This window comes from Neofelis nebulosa, chromosome 1 (genome assembly GCF_028018385.1).
Source record: "Neofelis nebulosa isolate mNeoNeb1 chromosome 1, mNeoNeb1.pri, whole genome shotgun sequence".
Lineage (NCBI taxonomy): Eukaryota > Metazoa > Chordata > Mammalia > Carnivora > Felidae > Neofelis > Neofelis nebulosa.
Window position 1 is genome coordinate 63,980,416 of NC_080782.1, and position 20,388 is coordinate 64,000,803.

The 20,388-nt window shown below is 49.5% G+C and overlaps 1 long non-coding RNA gene across 16 annotated transcripts in view; it reads left to right on the forward strand.

The window, feature by feature from the left end:
• LOC131508526 (uncharacterized) overlaps positions 1–20,388 on the forward strand; it is a 384,833-nt gene that overhangs the window by 346,865 nt on the left and 17,580 nt on the right. For 15 of the 16 annotated variants that reach the window (XR_009260054.1, XR_009260048.1, XR_009260056.1 and 12 more), the window contains one exon: positions 9,290–9,440. The exons of the other annotated variant lie outside the window; for it this stretch is intronic. This is a non-coding gene — a long non-coding RNA (uncharacterized LOC131508526). The remainder of the gene's footprint in view (positions 1–9,289; positions 9,441–20,388) is intronic. 16 annotated transcript variants of the gene reach the window in all.

Genomic DNA, 20,388 nt, shown 5'->3' on the forward strand with positions numbered 1-20,388 from the left:
CACGGATACAGGCAGGTTGCCTCAACCTTCAGATCGCTCTCTGAGAATTCGTTACCTCTGACTTCTTGAGGTGATAGGATCTTGCACATCCTATCACCAGAGAGGGACTAAGTTCTTCCCTCAGTTCCTGTTCAAAAACTGGACAAGGTCTCTGATTGCTCTGGATTGGACCAATCAAAACCTGGGCTTGAGGTAGTCATGGGCCATGATTGGCTCAGTCTGGACCAATCAGCAGAGATTGGGGAGCCAGGTTTTGTGAGCTGGAGGTTGGAGGCTGGAGTGGGGACAGAGTAGTACCTAGGAAGCGGGCGCGGCACTGGGTAGGTAAGATGATGGTTATGGATTATACCCAATCTTCACCCCAAATGCTTGAATTTCCTTCAGAGGTTTATTTGATTGGGCCCCCCCCCCTCCCCACATGGTGTTTCAGTCTCCAGAGGCTCCTGTTAAAAGTGTTAGGCTCACACTGAAGTTGAAACTTGCTACCAAGGATCTGAAATCCGATGGAAATAGGGTAAGACCAGATGCCTATGGGATGGCTTTGCAGTTTGGCTCCAGGCCCTGCCAGTGCCTGCTTAAAACATAAAGAGAAACAGCTCGGGAAAAACACAGACTTTGGAGTCAAGCAGAGCTGAGGTCAGATCTCTGCCCAGCTCTCTCAAGAGTGTGTGCTGTGGCCTGAGATGAGTTACCTCACCTCTCTGAGCCTCTGTAAAATCGGGAAATGAAAGCGACGGAGCTGTTATGAGGCTTCCCGATGAGGCCAGTTACCTCATCCACTGCTCGTAGGTGCTCACGAAACAGGTGCAGCTGGTGTTTTCTTTACGTCAGCATGCTTGGTCCTTACCCTCTGATGACTAGCTCACAAATCTTGTGAGCTAACCAGAAAACGAGGCCACATGTCCTCCTGGGGAAGCAAGTGCCTTGTCTCCTGCTTTCCCCATTAGGTTAGAGGCAGCCTAGTAGAACAGGTACAGGCCCTGACGTCAGACAGAACAGGGCTTAAGCCCCACCTCTCCCATCAACTAGACATGACACCGTGGGCGAGTCACTTCTCTCTTGTCTCATCTGTAAAAGTAGGGAATTCTGGGGCTGTCTGGGTAGCTTAGTCGGTTAAGCGTCCCACTCTTGATTCCAGCTCAGGTCACGATCTCACGGTTTGTGGGTTCGAGCCCCGCATCGGGCTCTGCGCTGACCGCGCGGAGCCTGCCTGGGATCCTGTGTGTGTGTGTCTCTTTCTCCCTGCCTCTCCCACACTCTCTCTGTCAACAGAAATAAATAAACATTAAAACATTTTTCAAATAGGTTCATTCTCCCCTCCAAAGCTGCGTGTGGGGATGAAATGCAATCACACCAGTAACTTCCCCGCATGTGGTGCCACTGCCCAGTCGCTGATTTTAAAAAACCGTATTGAGCGCCTACCATTCATTCAATTATTTGGCAAGTACTTATGGATGGCCTCCCATGTGCCAGGAATTCTACCAGGTGCTAGCAGTCATGGACTTAACAGACTGTCTCTCAACATCATAGTCTAGCATATGCGATGGGGATAGACAATAAATCAATACATAAATAAATATCCGATGTCAGCTAGGGACATGTTCTTTGAGGAAAAACAAAGGGTATGAGGATAGGAAGCAATGGGGCGGGCGTGTGGAGCAGCGGATGTGATATGAGTTCAATTACTCTGTGCCAGTCGGTCGAATTGCCAGGGGTACAGAGACGGAGACCGGTTCCTTCCTTCTAGGAGCCGGCATCCCGGTGGGGAGACACACGGAAAGCAGACGGTGTGATTGGAACCAGAATGGAAGTCTGCAGAGTAATGCTCACCACGGCCCCGGGTGGTTAGTGAATCCTGGCTCTGTCCCCAGCACCCCTTCTCCCTTGGGAGGGAACTAACCCTTCTCATGGTCCACTTAGCAGCCTCATGGTTCCCTGAATACTCCAGACCCCCAAGCATGTCTTGGGACACCTGTGGGACACCGTTCCCCCCTCCTTCTACTGCATTTACCTGCCAGGCCCCCGGGGGCCTCTGGGCGGAGAAGGAGGGCTTCACATTCAGTGAGTTTAGAGACAGATCTGGTTCTAATCTGGCTCGGTGACTACTGGCTGTGTGACCTCGGGCAGGGTCCTTTACTTGGCTAAACCTCACAGTCGTCATCTGGGAAATGGGGATAATGATGGCATGGAGTGATAGAGCATCTCTAAAACGCCTCTCTCTGGGATCCTGCCAGTGAGGGTGTCTCCTCCCCTGCTCTCCTCCTCCATTCCCCCTCTCCTCCACCTCTTCCTCTGACCTTGTTTGTGCTCTCTACCATCTGGCAAACAGGTCTGTGTGCCCCTTCAACATTCTGTGATATATTGAGGACAGGAGAGGGTGTGGCGTTTTGAGTCAGAAAACAGCATGTCGGCTTTGTCATTCAGCTGTGTGCGCTGGGGCACTCCCTTGCCCTCTCTGTCCCTTAGCTTCCCCATTCGTCAGTAATAAGGAGTAAGAACTCCTGCCCCCCCTCCCTCCGCCCCAGGCAGGTGGTGTGGTCCGTGAATATAATGCAGACAGGGCCTGGAACATGTCAGATGCCTGACAAGTGGCAGCTGTTGTCCTTCATTTCTAGGCTTCACCTTAAAATGAGGAACATTCGTTCAGCACTGACTGTGTAGGAGGCCCCGCCTCTATTACCCAGCCCTGTGTGGCTTGTATTTTCATGGTCTGCCTTTTATCTGTAACTGAGCCCAGTGTGTTCTGTAACCAGGGTCCCCTAAGTTAGTATGCGATGGGTTCAACATTCAGAGCCCAGCCCCTGGCCCCAGGTAGATCTGGCCATCTGTCTCCCATAGTACTCTCTGCCTCTCGTATGTGTCATGTCTCTCTGACAGTTGTAGTTCCAGGCACGGCCCCCGAGTGCTAGGAGAAGAAGCTGCATCGAGGGCCCCAAGGGGGTGCTGAGTCCTGCTCTTTTCCGGTGCCCCGTGTGAATTCCCTGCAGAGCCTCTCTCACTCTTACCATGGCAGGTACAGTGCTAGATTCTCAGGGAAGCCTTCCCTGCCCTCAAGGAGCTCACGGTCTGGGTGCGGAATCTCACAGGGTGGCCGAGCGGGCTCTGAAATTCGGCAGCCTGGCGCTGAAATTCAGCTCCAGCACTTCAGAGCTGTGGGCCTTTGGGTAGGTCTCTGAGCCTCAGTTTCCACATCTGCAAAAATGGGATAATACTCGTGCCACCCAGAGGTGTGTGGGGGGAGTGAGTGACTACGCGGAAAAGGCTGGTATGCGCTTCCCTGTAGACAGGACAGTATGGGCTGCGTGCTCAGACTAGACACCTGCCAACAGGCAGTCCAGGAGGTTTATTAAACACCTATTATGTGCCTGCTACTTAACAATTATAATCCCATCTGATCTTTACAGTAACTCTGTGGGGTGGCAATTACTACCCATAACTTACAGATGAGGAAACTTGGCTTAGAGAAGTGAAGTCATGCCCAAGGTCACCCAGTGGGGTGTGAGGGAGCTCAGGCTCATCTCGCTGCACCTGTGTCGCCTAAGAAGGGGTTCTCAGGAATGAGCCTCTGCTCGTTGGCAGGACTTGCCTGGTATTGCCAGCCAGGCCTCTTTCCTTTCCCTTGTTGGCTTCTTGTCACCCCAGGCCCGGTCCCCAGAGATCTGTTGCAGGCTCTGTCCTTCTCATTGGGGAGCTCGTCTACTCTCAGAGCTCCCGATGGGGCCCCTCTTATTTAGGGTTCCGCGTTCCTCAACGTGTCTGGCCCATTCCCCCCTTGACTCCCGACAACTAAGTACAATCAAGCAGGGTCCCATTATGAACTCATCACTGTGTGCCAGAACCTTCTTGTCTTTCCTGTCACCAACCACGGCCACTCCCATTCGTGCTCCCCAGGGCGCCAGCCTGGCCATTTAGCTGACCAGCTCGTCTCCTGATCTCCCCACCATCCGCAGCCAAGTGCAGTTGGTCCTGTTACCACTGTGAGAGTCCGCCCTTCTCCCTCCCCTGCGGCCAGCCCAGCTGGGACCTAGCGTGGCCCACCCCGCACTCAACTTAGGGCTTATTTAAAGCCACCTCCTCCTCTGTTCAACATTCCAGTGGCTCAGATGTCTCATGACAAGGAAGACTCTCATCAAATGCCACCTTGACTTTGCCACATTCCTTCTTTAAACACTGCATTTATTCCTGACTCTTGCAGAAAACAAATTCATTTTTCTCCTATATATTCAAGAAGCAGCTAATGAAAACCTTTGTATTAGTCAGAGTTCACCAGAGAAACAAAACCAGTAGGATGTGTAGGCATGTACATCTATCTGTGTGGTGTAGTGTGTGTGTGTGTGTGTGTGTGTGTGTGCAATTGTGCGTGTTCAGAGAGACAGAAAGAAAGAAATTTATTATAAGGAATTGGCTGGCAAGTCCAAACCCTGCAGTATGGGCTGGCAGACTGAAGACGCAGGAAAGCCAGTGGTGCAGGTGAATTCCAAAGGCAGTCTTCTGAAGAATTCCCTCTTGCTTGGAAGGCAGCCTTCGACTGATTCAATGAGGCTCACCCATTATAAAGGGCAATCTGTTTTACCCACAGTTCACTGATTTAAATGTTAACCCCCTCCAAAAACACCCACCAAGTTGACACATAAAATTAACTATGGCATCTATTATCTGCCCAGTGCTCTGCTCTAGGTTAAGGAGAATATCAAAGGAAAAAAAAAAAAAAATTCCTAATGTCCAACAGCTCAAAGTTTAGTGAAGAGAAGATCGGTATTCTGTTACTAGTCTCATCCTGGGCTTCAGGCCCTGACCATTCCATGTCACCCACTGCACTTGTGTTTTCTGAGGAGGGAAGTGATCGTAGCATTGTTCTCCACACAGTCGTCTCTCTCAATCCTGGCTCCTGGACATCATGCTGTCCTGAAGGGGACAGCCATTTCTATCTCCCCAGCTCTTTACCCACTGCTCCTCTGCTCTTCCCACCTGACCTAGGAATCCGACCCTCCTCCAGGCCAGGAGTGACCATGTGACCCAGGTTGGGCCCTTCAGAGACCTGCCCTGGGAATTTGGAAGTAAAAAAAAAAGTAAGGGGCAGAGAGTCCTTCTCTGTGGTAAAGTGAAGACATGTGAGTTTGGGGCCTGAGAGTTTCCCTGGCTCTTGTCTCCTAGAGCTCTTCTCTTCCTGGCTAGAGAAACAATGATGAGAGATAAGGACAGAATGTTCTGGTGATATTTCAGTAGCAGATTCCACTTTTCCCTGAGACCCAGACTTACCCCAGCCTTTTGCTTACCTCGTTTGGTTACATAAGCCAATACTATACCTTCACCCACGCTTCTCTGTCTTACTTTACCATGGTGGTTCTCAAATGGGAATGAGTTTGCCCCCCAGGAGATATCTTGGTGATGTCTTGAGATATTTTTGGTTGTCACATTCAGGGGATGGTAACGGCATCTAGTGGGACCAGGAATGTTGTAAAACATCCTACAATGCCCGGCATAGTCTCCCACAACAAAGACTCATCCTGACCAAAATGTCAGAGACATCAGGAAACCCCGCTGGAGCAGACCTCCCTACCAAGACCATCCCCACGGCATTCAAACCGCTTCCCAGGATCACATTCTTGGATTGGATTCCAAACTCTGAAGTGCGTGAGCTAGGCGACCTGCGGGGCAAAGCTTATCATGTGGCCAAGCCTCCATTTCCAATACTAGGACCACGATGTCTGGTGTGTTAGGCACGTGCCTACTGAGTACTTGGCACGTGCTGGTCTGAACTGAGATGTGCTGTCAGGATAAAAGACGCACCGGAGTTCTAACACCTCGCGAGAAAAAAGAATATAACATGCTTCATTAACAATTTGTCTATTGATTACATGTTGAAATGATAATATTTTACACAGATTGGATTCAGTAGAGCGTATGATTAAAATTAATTTCACCTGTTCCTTCTTACATTTATTAACGTGACTAACTGAAACATTAAAGTTAATCATATGGCTGAGTATGGAATGGCAAGGAGAAACCAGGACCTCCGTGAGGTAGATGAGGTGATAGGCATGGAGCCGTCTTCCTAACTCAGGCACCTAGTGCTGATGAACTCTCTGGGAATCTGGAAAATCTACTGAAGACCTCCCTTCCATGAAGTCCTCTCCAATCTGGATTCCAGGTGCTTCCATCCCACTGATAACCAAGTCCTAGCTTTCTTCTCATCTCCTTAGCTTCTCATTTCCACCGTCTGACCCAGGGCACGACAGATAACGGCACGTGTGATTTCAACAGAACAGTAATCCCCATTCTTTATATTTTCACATGGGTAAGCCATAGTAACATTGCTTTCCCTCCGCCTGAGTTTGGGTTGAGCCCTTGTCTTCTTGCTGCCTTCTGGTTAAGCAAAAAGGTAGGAAACATGACTGCCCCTCCTTTTCAGCTCCCTGCAGTTCCTGGGTGTAATCTTCTGTTCATGGCTCTCACTTCCCAAACATGTTTTCAGCGGCTCTGCCATTGTTACAGAAAATTCAGGGGCGATTTGGAAGTTGATGCGGCCTGGTTGTCATGGCAATGCCAGCTGCTTCTGCCTTCGCAGTGAGGCAAATCGGCCACAGGGCTGACAAGATATGATTCGAGCCTCTGACAACAGAACACACGAGGCCCTTCCAGTCTCTTCTAACACTAACCTTCTCCCAGGCTCCCAATACCACATCCTGTTTTTCTGGGGGCTGGGGGACATCCTACAGCTAATCTGCTGGTACAGTTAAACAAGCCCTCTGGGTGGAAGGGGAGGCTCACTGTTGCCTGACCAGCCACCCCAGAGGGGGTGAAGACATTGATAGAGTCATCAGTGAGTTCAACTCCAGTGCCAGTATCCATGATACTGACAGACAGCCCCACCCCATCAGCCTGTTTCCCTAGCTACTGTCCCGTTTGGGGAAGAGAGCTCTTTTGCCCTAACATGATGCCATCTTTTCTGATTCCTGGATGATGAAAGAAAACTACCTGTGACTGAATGGGTGCTGTTCCTAAAAAAGAGTCAAAGGTCAGTAGCTTGGGCATCTTCAGGGTCTTTGCGTCCGGATGGGCCCTGAGAGCACGCTCAGTGAAGAGCTGAGAGTGGCCGAGGGAGCACTTTGAGGGGCATTTGGATCACCTCACCTGACATTCACCACAACCTTGTGAAGTGGATAGTATCATTATTCCAGTTTTATGGGAGACTTGGGCTCAGCAAGGCCAAGGAAGGCACCCAAGATGGCAGTGCTGGTGGGGCCAGGAGTTCAGTCAGGACCCCATCTTCCAGAGCCCTGGCTTTTACACAGCTTTGCAGCACTGTTACAGACAAATGTGGGGGGGGGGCGGCAATTATCAGCCCCAATTTACACGCAAGGAAACCCATGCTCCCTGGAGGTGAGATCAGATACCCAAGGCCCTACGGCTAAGTTGCAAAGCCGGGATTCGAAACTCAGTCTATTGGTTCCAAACTTTGCCCACCCTGCCGGGTCACAGGAATATGCAGAAGAGCGTCTCGGACATAGGAAGGGGCAGTCTGGTCGTGCAGGGGCACTTCTCAAGCAGAAAGCTTTATCGTGAGCCTTCACACAGGCTCAGAACATGCTCTGGAGAGTCCTGCTGGGTGGAGGCCCGAATTCCAGCCAGAGCTTGGGGACCGCGGTGTGAGCACAGGACAGCAGCTGCAGCCACAGGGCCCGCGGTGAGTCAGGAGCAGGTGATGCTGCTGAGAGGGGCTGGGAATGCCGCGTGCCACGGGGGCCCGGCATTCGCTCACGGAGGTTAGTCATAGCTCCTTGGCCCACACGGATGCAGCCAAGTCTCTGACTATTGAAATCTCTCTTAACGGGCCCGAAACTGCAGGGGAAAAGCATGGCTGTCTTCCTGAGGAACCACCTGGACCTTCCAAGGAGGAGACCCACTCAGGGGAGATTTTCAGAGGATTGTCAGAGGGAGGTGGCTTCAGATGCCGCCTGGTTCGGGGGCAGGGGTGGTTTGCTTTCCTAGGGATTTATACCCCCAAAGAAAAGCAAGGAAGAAAACAAAGAAAGAGGCAAAATATAAGAGCTCCAAATTTGTAAGCCTGATATCCCCAAACCAGTCAGCCTCCGCTGTCATCCGGAATGATGCCTCGGGCCCCTGTCCCGATTCATTACTCGGGGATGGGGGGCTGCCCCCTAGCCAGCCCAAGGCCAAGCCCCGTCCGGATTCTTCACAGTTGCCCTCTGTTCCTCACAGGCTCTCCCAGCTCTAGAACAGACCCACCTGTTTCTTCATGTCCCCCCTGGGAAGGAAACAGCCTTTTGACTTCACCCTGACCTAAGTTGGGATCCTCATTCTACCATTCTTAGCTGTCTGGACTTGGAGCAGTCTGCTTCACTTCTGGAAGCTTTCATTTTCTCCTCTGTAAAACGGAGTGAATTATACCTATTTCTCCAGGCAGTTGAGAGGATTGCAGGATTGCGTGAGAGAGCAGAGGTAAAAAGTCCCAGGTTAGCACCTGGCCGATGGCCAGTACTGGGCACAGTTCTCTTTACCATCTTCCCTTTCCCTGCTCTAGGGCCAACGCGTGTGGTCTGGAGCCAGCGAGACGCTGAGCTGGTGGCCCCACCGGAGCCCTCCTGCAGGCCCCTCTACCCCAGAGCCCCTCCTTGTCCCAGCCAGCACACCTGTCATTAAGCAGTCGGCCTGTAATTAGACTGCTGCCTGACTTTGGAGAACGTGCCTGTCAGCACCCCCGGCTCCCTTGCCTCTGTGGGTCTTTGCTTGTCGATGAGGCCTCCTGGGTGTGCGCGGGGACATCCTTGGAAGCAAGGCAATGGCTGTTCTTCCAACAGCCCTTCCGAACTCAAGGTCAGCGGACACAAGTCCTGTGAGATGTGGGTGGATGAAGAGGGGATTATGGAGGACGCTCCTGCTGTGCCAGGACCCAAGACATCAGTCCTGACAGGGAGGACAAGGAAAAGGGTTGTAGAAGAAAATTCTAGAACATCCTCCATCAAACTGCCCGGTCACCTCCTTGCAGGTGCTGGAACAAATTAGGGTTCCTTGGCGTGCCTGGGCATGACTGTCCTTAGCCTGACATCTCAGCCTCAACCAGAGGAGTGGAGGGTACCTTTGGCAAATGACTTCACTGCTCCGAGTCTCAGATTCTCCATCCATAAAATGGGGAAAATGATACTTCTGCAGCTCGTTGTGATGATTAGATGGATGCAAATGCGTGGATGTACATCACTCCGAACAATGAATCATAGCTATTATTGTATTTTTGAGCTTGGTTCCTTCCTGTTTCCTCCCTAAATAGGCCTTGCACGTGGCTGTGCTTTTGCACAGGCAAGTTCCTCTACCCGGAACACTAATCGCCTAGACGACTTGCTTAGCAGACTCCTATTGATATTCCAAGGCCCAGCTCAAATATCACCTCCTCTGTGAAGCCTTCCCTGACTCCCCAAGTAGTTAGTCGTTTTCTCCTTTGTATTCCTACATGAATCTGTTATGCTTTTGGTACAATCCCATCACACTGGATGATGACTGTCATAACTGCTCCCCACTCTGCCCTGGCCCCTTGGTGAGGCTGTGAGCTGGTGGAACACAGGATCTCCATTTGTTCTCCCTGGTAATCACAGAGTAGGTACTTTGTAATTCTTTAGTCAAGTGGATGAATGACAGAACAGAGGAATGATGGATGGATGATTACAGAAAAGGGAACATAAGACATTAATAAAAGAAAACTACAGAGAGGTCAGAGAAAACCTTAGAAAACCTTGCCTTTTTTTTTTTTTTTTTTTTTTTTTAACCACATTTTGCTTTACTCAACCCCAGGCTGGGCTAAGAGCTTAGCAGTAGAAGGAAGTACACACCCTGCCTGGAGAGACTACTGAGGGTGGACTATGGCCAGAAACGGAAGAAGGCTGAATTCGAGAGCCATCTGCCCCAGGGACCTGCTGAAGGACCTCACACTGGTCTCCCAGCCTTTCTCTGCTATGGCACCAAAGCCTTCATAAGGCACCCAGGCCTGGGGCTGGGAGAAGAAACATATGATCTAAAGAATGTCAGAGGCCCCGCTAAGGATGCCATTCCCCAGGCGAAGGACAGAGGGTGGGGACCAGGTCATGGCTGCTGTCCTCTGCGGAAGGCCACACTCCTTAACCAGTGACGGCAGGAACTAGGAACGTGTGCCCAGCCCCACCCGGAGCGACGAGAGCCTTGACTTTACTCACAGCTCTCTGTGGGCTGGAATGTTCCCAAGAGGCCCCTGGGTAAGGAGACAACAACTGTTGCTGGAGTGAACTCTGAACCCCTCGGTATGGGTGGGGGCCATGAGGGCCTGGGCCTGACCGTGCCTCCCCCCTCACAGGAGCCCCTCACGTCCTGGTCCACATGGTCCCCCAGGCACCCTCTGCACCACTCCATTCTTCCCAGCCCTGCAGGCTGTGCCCTTTCTCATCTCTCTGACTACGTTGTAAATTCATCTCCTCAGAGGCCTTCCCTGCCATCCCATGTAAGGATGCCACCCACACCGCGCTTTCAGCCTCTCATTTTACTGTCTACACAGCACTCGTCCCCACTGAACGGTCTCATCTGCAACTGTGTTTACGGTCTGCCTCTCCTTTTAGACGCTCAGCCCTGGGAGGCCATAACTGGGTTTCTCCTGCTCCAGGTTGTACCCCCAGGGCTTAGTACAGGGCCTGGCACAGCATGGGGGGGAAGGGTCTAGGTGAATGAATGAATGAATGAATGAGTGAGTGAGTGAATGAGTGGGCCAAAACTCCTTGGGCCTGAATAGGTATGAAGGTTATAGATCAGACCCCTCAGGTAAGCTTTAGGATCCTTCCTCTGGGCTCCACAGCCCCGTGTCAAAAGCCTCCCCTTCTAATTCTAGCGTTCAGCACATTGGATTATAATTGTACCCGATTCCCCATTTTGGCTGTAGGCCGTATGAGGGCAGTTGCTGGGTATCACTCTCTATAGTCTCAGTGTCCTCCCCAGGGTCTGTTGTAGAGAGGGAGCTCTGTAAAAGTTAGGTGGATAAATAAGTTAATTCATGATTGATTAATTCTGGCAGTCAACATACAACAAGCCTCAAAAAAAGCCAGTTTTTGTAGGATAGCTGTGGCCTTTATAATCACATCACAAAGGATGTGATTATAGGAAAGGCATCTGGTAGCATAGTTCAGCCACTGTTACCGGACTTGTGGGCTTCCTTTGGGGAAATCCCTCCTGCTACAAATACCAGGTAAACCTTTCAAGGAATTTGGCTATAGACCCCAAGATATTATGGCCAAGTGCAGTATTCAGTGTGAATGCCTATCTGCCTTTATCTGGTCTTAATCCAGGCCAAGCCCCAGGCATGCCTTGTGGTTGCCTTTCTGTCCCACCTCCAGGCATATAGGACAACCAGGAATTCAGCCCAAAAGACAAAGTGACATTTAAGTCAATGCCTATAGTATGAAGTGGTTATTCGGCATATTAGTCAAGGTAGGCCCATGAGTGTTAACAACCCCAAATCTTAGTGACTTAAACTAATGCAGGTCTGTTTCTGGCTCATGTCGCAGTCCACTCAAGGCAGATGGGACTCTGCTTCATGCAGTCATTCAGAGTCTCCAGTTCCTTTTGTCAGGATCGTCTGCTAGGTCTTTTTGAGTCTCCTCTCATCATAGAGGAGCAGGACTGTGTGTGGGAAGTCTTAAAGGGGCTGAGTCAGCAACATCACCTCACTCGCATTCCATTGGCCCGACTCAGTCTTTTGGCCACACCTAACTACAGAGGATGCTGGGAAATGTAGTCCAGCTGTGTGCTCAGGAAGAAGAGGAAGGGTCTGAGCTCCTCCCTCCTCCCACCCAATGATGCAGACCCGGATGACACTCCTGTGATTGGCTGTGCCCAAATGTGTGGCCCCTGGCATGGCTCAGTGGGCGGGAGTCACCCCTTCCTCAGAGGATGGTTGCACCCAGAGTGCTCTTCTCAGACTCTTGGCCAGACACACCTCAGGAAGGACTATCCTGTGGCCCCGCTTCAGGGACACCTGTCTTCATGGTCTCCCTTTGCCCATCAGTCCGGCCTCACTCCTACCCCCAACTCCAGCCCAGTGACTTCACCCCTGACCTCCAGAACAGAGGCAAAGTCCACAGCAGGCCAAGGAAGTTGTAGCCAGGCAATGCTCCCTCCAAATGTGTGTCCATGTCTTAGTTCTTGAAACTGGTGAATATGTTGCTTTACATAGCAAACAGGATTTTACAGATGTGATAAGGTTAGGGATCTTGAGATTGGGAGGCAATCCCGCATTATCCAGGTGGGCCCAGTGAACTACAAGGGTCCTTAAAAGGTGGAAGAGGGAGGCAGAAGGTGAGAATCAGAAAGAGATCAGTCGATGCTATGCTCCTGGCTTTGGAGTTGGAGAGAGGGGCCATAAGCCAAGGGATAGAGGTGACTTCTAGAAAAGGCGAGGGAACATATTCCCTAAAGCCTCCAGAAGGCACACAACCTAACCACTACCTCGGCTTTAGCCCAGTGAGACCCAGTTTGGATTTCTGACCTCCAGAACTATAAGATAATACGTGTGGGTTGGCTTAAGTCACTATGTTCATGGTAATTTAGTACAGCAGCCATAGGAAACTGTAACACATCAGTCCCCGATTTACCTACACAGTAGCCCAGAACTGTCTCTCCCCTGACTCTCTAGCCTCCTCCCTTCTCTCAGAAGACTGGGCTTTACGTCCCATGGGGTGCTCCTGGGCACCCACATCATTTCTTTGAGCCTTGGTTCTGTCCTCTTCAAAACGCAGTTCGTAATCAAACTGGCCTCACAGGCTTGCTGTGAGGGTGAAAGGAAATGATGCTCATGAAGTCTCTTAGCAACCTTGCCTGGCACAAAATTTGTGCCTCACGATATTTTTAGTTGTTGTAGATAACTCTGAAACTTTCACTTGTGCTCCTAGAATCCCCTATTGCTTTGGCCCAGGTAGGGCCCCAGCTCCCTGTGAAGGGAGAGCCCCTTCCCCAGTGCTCAGGCTAGCAGGACCCTCAGGGAGCCCACTCTATTCTTCCCATAAGCCCTGGGAGCACTGTGCTCACAGCAAGAAGGAAGCTCAGCCTGGGTTCACATCCTTTCACTGTGCCTTCCCAGCTGTGTGACTTGGGGGCGTTTTTCACCACTTTGAAACTCTGTTTACTCATTTGTGAAGTGTTCACAATGAAGCCAGGCCCAGGGTGTTGATGTGAGGGTTCCGTGTGCTCATGGCGGGGCACGTAGCTGATGCTTAACCGCTGAGCTCCCAAACGGAGGACATGCTTCCTTTTCAGGCAGGACCCTAACTGGGTTTGGGGACCCTGGAGGCCATACAATATGTAACGTCTCTTTCGGAAAGAGCATCCATCTTGGAATTAATAAGCATTTGCAGGAAAATTGCAGGGTACTGGGTTAATGTATGAAAGTCAATTGCAGGGCACCTGGGGTGGCTCAGTCATTTGAGCATCAGACTTAGGCTCAGGTCATGATCTCACAGTTTGTGAGTTTAGCCCCGCGTCGGGCTCTGTGCTGACCGCTCAGAGCCTGGAGTCTGCTTCGGATTCTGTGTCTCCCTCTCTCTCTGCCCCTCCCCCGCTCACTGTCAAAAATAAATAAACATTAAAAAGTTTTTTTTAAGTCAATTGCTTTCCTGTATATTAAAAATAAACGTGAAATTTGGAGTTAAAAATACAATACCATTTACATTAGCATCCCCCAAAATGAAATAACTTGGGTATAAATCTAACAAAATATGTATAAGATTTACATGAGGAAAACTTCAAAACTCCGATGAGTGAAATCAAAGAACTAAATATATATCCACTGATAGGAAAACTCAATATTGTCAAAATGTTAGTTCTTCCCAATTTGATCTATAGATTCAATGCAACCCCAATCAGAATCCCAGAGAGTTATTTTGTGGGTATTGGCAAAAAAGGTTTTATTTATTTAAAAAAATTTTTTTAACGTTTATTCATTTTTTTGAGAGAGAGAGAGACAGAGCGTGGGGTGGGGGAGGGTCAGAGAGAGAGGGAGACACAGAATCCAAAGCAGGCTCCAGGCTCTGAACTGACAGCACAGAGCCCAATGCAGGGCTCGAACTCATGGACCGTGAGATCATGACCTGAGCTCAAGTCGGACGTCTAACCGACTGAGCCACCCAGGCGCCTCCTTTTTTTTTTTTTTTAATTTTTTTTTTGACCAAAAGATTTTAAAGTTTCCATGAAAAGATGAAGTTTATATGAACATAATATTGAAGGGAAAAAAGTTGGAGGATTGACACCACCTGACCTCAAGACTTACTTGAAAGCTAAAAAGAGCTACAGTCATCAAGACAGTGTTGTGTTGGCAAAAGAACAGACAAATAGATCAATGAAACAGAAGAGAGAGGCCAGAAATAGACCCCCATAAATATAGTCAACCGATCTTTGACAAAGGAGCAAAGACAATACAGTGGAGGAAAGATTGTTTTCAAAAAGATGGTGCTAAAACCTGGGCAGGCATCCACATGCAAAAAAAAAAAAATCTAGATATAGACCTAATGCCTTTCACAAAAATGAACGCAGAATGAATCACAGACCCAAATGTAAAACTCAAAGCTGTCAAACTCCTAGAAGACAACAGAGGAGAAAACCTGCATGACCTTGGGTATGGTGATGCTTTTCTGATACAACACCAAAGACAGGACCATGAAAGAAATGATTGCTAAACTGGACTCAGGAAAATGAAAGAATTGGGAGACAAGTCAGAGACAGGGAGAAAATATTTGCAGAAGACACATCTGATACAAGATCGTTACTCAGAATACGCAAAGAACCCTTGAAACCTCAGCAGTAGGAAAACAAAGAGCCCGGTTAAACAGTGGGCCAAAGACTTTAACAGAAACTCACCTAAGAAAAATATATATACTGCAAATAAGCAAGTGAAAAGATACTCCAACCCCATACACCATCAAGGAAATGTGAATTAAAGCAAGAACGAGATACCGCTGTGCATCTATTAGAATGGCCAAAATCCGGGACACTGACAACACCGAACGTGGACAAGGATGGGGGGCAGAAGGAACTCTCATTCATTGCTGGCGGGAATGCAAAATAGTGCAGCCACCTCAGAGAACAGTTTGGTGGCTTCTTAACAAAACTGAACATACTCTTCCCGTATGATACAGCAGTGCACCTCCGTGATATTTACACAAAAAGAGTTGAAAACCTGTGTCTACACGAAAACCTACACAACGATGTGTATTGCAGCTTTATGCAGAATTGCCAAAACTTGGAAGCAACCAAGATGTCCTCCAGGAGGTGAATAACAAAACACACTGTGGTACATCCACACAACAGGAAAACGCTAAAAAGAAAGGAGCTGTCAAGCCATGAAAAGACATGGAGGGGCCGAGCTGCATACTCCTGCATGAAAGAAGCCAGTCTGCAAAGGCTACATACTACATGAGCCTCTGCCCTCAACCCCTTTGCCTCCATGGTGCCTGTGTGAAACAGCTTCCAGAAAAGTCCCTCCCGGCCGGCTTGGGTAACTGTCCGGGGCAGTGACCGCCTCGGCCTTCATCAGTCTCGAAGCTCCCTTGGTAAGGGAGGAAGATGGATAGCACAAATGCCAAAACTGTCTCGGATGAGATCAGCTCCTTAAGACGGAGGGAACAGTTAATCTCCTTGCTCTGACAGGAGGGTTGTCAGAAGCAGCAAATGAAAATACCGGACAGCTAATTAAATTTGCATTTCAGATAAACAACATGCAATTGGTTAGTATAAGTGTGGCACATTTGGCCTGGGACGTTCACCCGGGTATTCTATGTGGCACAGCCCTGTCTGACAGGGACTCGGCAAAGTCGGGTTCAGTGCCACAGGAAACTAAATTGATTTCAGTTTCTGACTCCTCTTTCTGAGGCAAGGACATGGCTATTCAGACTCAGGGTGTGTTTTTCAGAAGTGCCCCTCATCTGAGAAGTGGCCAAAGAGTACCCTGTGGCAGAAGGGACGCAGGGAATGCAAAACGGTGCCCCCCCTCCCCCAAGCAGGTCAGTGACTCGGAGTCAGACAGCCAGGGTGTAAATTAATATACGTGAGATTGTGGGAATCTCACCGCTCCTCTCTGACCTTCTTTTCCACCTGCGAAACAATAGTTCCTATGTCCTTGGGTGTAAAATGTATGCGTCGACGTCAACGGTGACTGTCCCCATGTTTGGTTTTTATTGTCAGCTATTTAGGGAAAAAGACATTTTCCCAAACTGTTGGACGTGCTCTGCTGAACGGGCAGCTGGAGGATCTCAGGTGCCCATACGCGGTCACCAGCTGGGCACCCCTCCTTGTGGAACCCTCGGTTCTGGGTCGAACGTGCCTATCATCTTTGCTCCTGCAGCAGGTGCTGGCAGGTTGCCCGCTGGACTGTTTTTCCAGGGAGCCACCGCGGAGCCCCACCCTTGCCTCGCCTGTGACAGCTGTGGGTTCCGTGGCCCCGGAGTGTAAGCTGCTGATGGCCGTCTCCTGCCTGTGCTGGCCGGCCCTGCCCTCAGTCACGCCAGGCGTGTCCCTGAAGCTGCTTCCACCTGCCCCTGCAAGGTGACCACAGCTTACCGAAACACGGGTGGCACTTGTCACGGCACGGTATGTCTCAAAGGAGCTTTGCAGCCGCCCTGAGAGCAGGCGTCAGGACGCCCGTTTCTGCAGATGCGGAAACCAAACCTCGGGGAAAGGACACCCTCTCCGTGCTGGCATCAGCTCAGAGTTTAGAGCAGACAGGTCTCGTCATTGTTCTTCCATTAATGCAACACATTCAAGCCTTCGAGGAGGAATACGACGCTATTCAAAATACGTCTCCTTCCTCATGTTCCTCGTCTCTCCCTCCAGAGCAGGTTTTCTGAATCTCAACACTATTGGCATTTGGGACCAGAGGATTCTTTGTGGTGGGGAGCTCTGCTGGGCACTATAGGATGCGGGGATAGCATCCTCGGCCTCTGCTAGATGCCGGCGTCACCCCCCACCTTCCCAGTTGTGACAACCAGAAACATCTCCAGATTTTGGCAGGTGTCCCTGGGGGCAAAATCACCCCTGCTGAGAACCACCTCTGTACAGTAATCGCTGGTAATAGTTCCTTGCAAATCCTTTTAGGATATTTTTAAGCACGTGGGTATGCCTTTTTTTTCTTTTTTTTTTCTTTTTTAACAAAGATGGATGAATATATCCGAGCCTTCCACCATTTGCGTAGTTCTATCACTTATTATATTGTGGCCATCTTTGTTATTTTTTTTTTAACGATTTATTTATTTTTGAGAGAGAGATTGTGGGTGCAGACACCCGTGAGTAGGGAAGGAGCAGAGAGAGAAGGAGGCAGAGGATCTGAGGCAGGTTCTGCGCTGACAGCATCAATCCTGATGCGGGGCTTGAACTTACGAACCAAACTGTGAGATCGTGACCTGAGCCAAAGTTGGACGCTTAAGTGACTGAACCCCCCAGGCACCGCTTCAGACATCTTTCTGAACACACACACACACACACACACACACACACTTCACCATCCCACAACCACATGCTATTTCTTTGTGAGTCTTGCTACAATTAATATGACCGGTTCCCTGACAACGGGCATTTGAGTTGTCTCCGGTGTTTTGCTGTTAGTAGCGATGCTCCCATCGGCGTCCTCTCACCTCAATCTTGATACATCCGTGGGATGAACTCCTGAAAGTGGAGTTGCTGAGCCAGAGGTAAGGGCATTTGAAATTTGATCTGCCACATTGTTCTCCAAAATCACGTGTCCCAGATTTACCCCTCGGCCACTAATATCTTGATTGAAAGTGCCAGATATCCAGCGAGCACTTACTGTATTTCGTGTGCCTTGCTAAGCAACTTACATGTGCCGTCTTCTTTAATTCTATGTAAGTACTGTTTTTATTTCCAGGTTACAGATGAAAGAATTATTCGAGAGATTTAAAATGTTTTCTTAGCTTCTATATCACAGTGCTGGCACCCAGCCCACAGCTATCTCACACTGAAACCTGTTCTCTTAATCTTTGCAACAATCTTGTGAGATGGGCCCAACTATTCCCATTTTCTAATGACAGTACTGAGACCCAGAGTCGTTAAAGTCACAGGGCCACAGAATCCAACCTCAGATCCAAGCTTTGGCTCCAGAATCTATGCTTTTCCACTGAGGTTCCAGGGGCACATTTTTCCAGGAAGCTCTCTGGGATTACCCCAGCGTTCTTATCATCTGACTTCCAGTCTCTTCTTGGGGGCCCTGGAAATCGGCAGCAGGCATCTTAACCCAGAGTGAGTAGGTATGTACAGACCTAGATTAGGACCCCCCCTCTGCAAGTGATCTTGGGCAAGAGATCTCCCCTCTCAGGGCCTTATTTATTCACCATCATAACTCCTGTTATTCCTGTCATTAAAAGTACTTATGAAAACAGCAGTTACCACTTATAGCATACCTTCTCTGGGCACGTTTTGCAGTGGACAGGGTCTTAGTTTAGGTTGTCCCAGAGGCGGACACTGAGACAAAGAGTTGGGGCAAGGATTTATCTGAGCGGCGGCCCCAGGAAGCTTCGAGAGGGAGTGGGGGAAGTGACACAGGGAAGGGAGGGAAAGCACTGAATGGTGTGTGTGTGATGAACAGGCTCCCGCCGTGGGCAGCTGGGCTCCGTCCTGCTGGGGACCTCTGGGCAACTGTGCGGCTCACACTCTTGAATGTCATACTGAGGGAACCCCCCACTCACTCCGGTCTTTCACTGGTTGGAAGTTGCTCTTGCTTTAATTGACTGCAAGGCATTGCTGCCGGCTCAGGTGGGCAGGGGAACTGTCTGTCTGCAGGTGACCAACGACACAGCAGTTGACAGGAGCTTTAGAATGAACACTTAATTACCACTGACCTCGTGTGTTTCCTGCTAGCTCTGTCACCCTTTCTGAGGGTCTGTGCCTTGTTGCCTCATGTAGGCTTTTTAGATTGCTGTGCCAGGTATGGAGAAAACCTCAGAAATCGAGTCTGACCGGTTGATTCTCTCGGTCATTGGCAAAGAGGTACTGGGCACCTGCCAGGTGTTTGTTTCTTTTTTTAATTAACAGACTGTATTTCTTTTTTTTTTTTTTCACTTAAAAAATTTTTTTTTAAATATGAAATTTACTGTCAAATTGGTCTCCATACAACACCCAGGGCTCATCCCAAAAGGTGCCCTCCTCAATGCCCATCACCCACCCTCCACTCCCTCCCACCCCCCAGCAACCCTCAGTTGGTTCTCAGTTGTTTAAGAGAATAGACTTTATTTCTTGAGCAGTTTTAGGTTTGCAGAAAAACAAATGGGAAGTATCAGAGAGTTCTCTGGGGCACCTGGGTGGCTCAGTTGGTCAAGTGTCTGACTCTCGATTCTGGCTCAGGTCATGATCTCATTGTTTGTGAGTTTGAGCTCTGCGTCGGGCTCTCCGCTGACAGTGTGGAGCCTGCTTGGGATTCTCCCTCTCCCTTTCTCTCTGTCTCTCTCCCCCACTCGTGCTCTTTCTCTCTCCTTCCCTTTCTGCCCCTTCCCTGCCCCCATGTACTTCGGCATGCACACTGTGCTCTCTCTCACACAAAAATTAATAAACTTTAAAAAAAAAAAAAGCATCGGGGGCGCCTGGGTGGCTCAGCCGGTTGAGCATCCGACTTCGGCTCAGGTCATGATCTCACAGTTCATGAGTTCGAGCCCCACGTCAGGCTCTGTGCTGACAGCTCAGAGCCTGGAGCCTGCTTCGGATTCTGTGTCTCCCTCTCTCTCTGTCCCTAACCCACTCGCATTCTGTCTCTGTCTCTCAAAAATAAGTAAATGTTAAAAAAATTAAAAAAGAAAAAAGCATCAGAGAGTTCTCATATACCCCCAATTCCATCCCTTCCATTTCTCCTATTATTTAAAAAAAAATTAATTTTTTTTTTTTAATTTTAGAGACAGAGAGAGAGAGAGAGAGCATGAGCAGGGGAATAACAGAGAGAGGGAGACACAGAATCCGAAGCAAGCTCCAGGCTCCAAGCTGTCAGCACAGAGCCCGATGTGGGGCTTGAACTCAAAAACCGTGAGATCATGACCTGAGCTAAAGTCAGAAACTTAACCGATGAGCCACCCAGGCGCCCCCATTTCTCCTCTTATTAACATCCTGCCTAGTGAGGCACATTTGCTACAGTTGACGAGCTAACATTCATATTGTTACCTAAGGTTCATAGTTTATCCATCTTTGTGTGGTACATTCTATGCGTTTGAACAAATGCATAACGACATGTATCCACCATTATAGCATCACACGGAATAGTTTCACTGCTCCCCAAATCTCTTGTGCTCCACCTTTTCATTCCCCCTGCCCCTCCCCCATCTCCCGGCCTAGGCCTAGGTGCATTTTAAAGAGCTTGGGATCCAGCTGGGA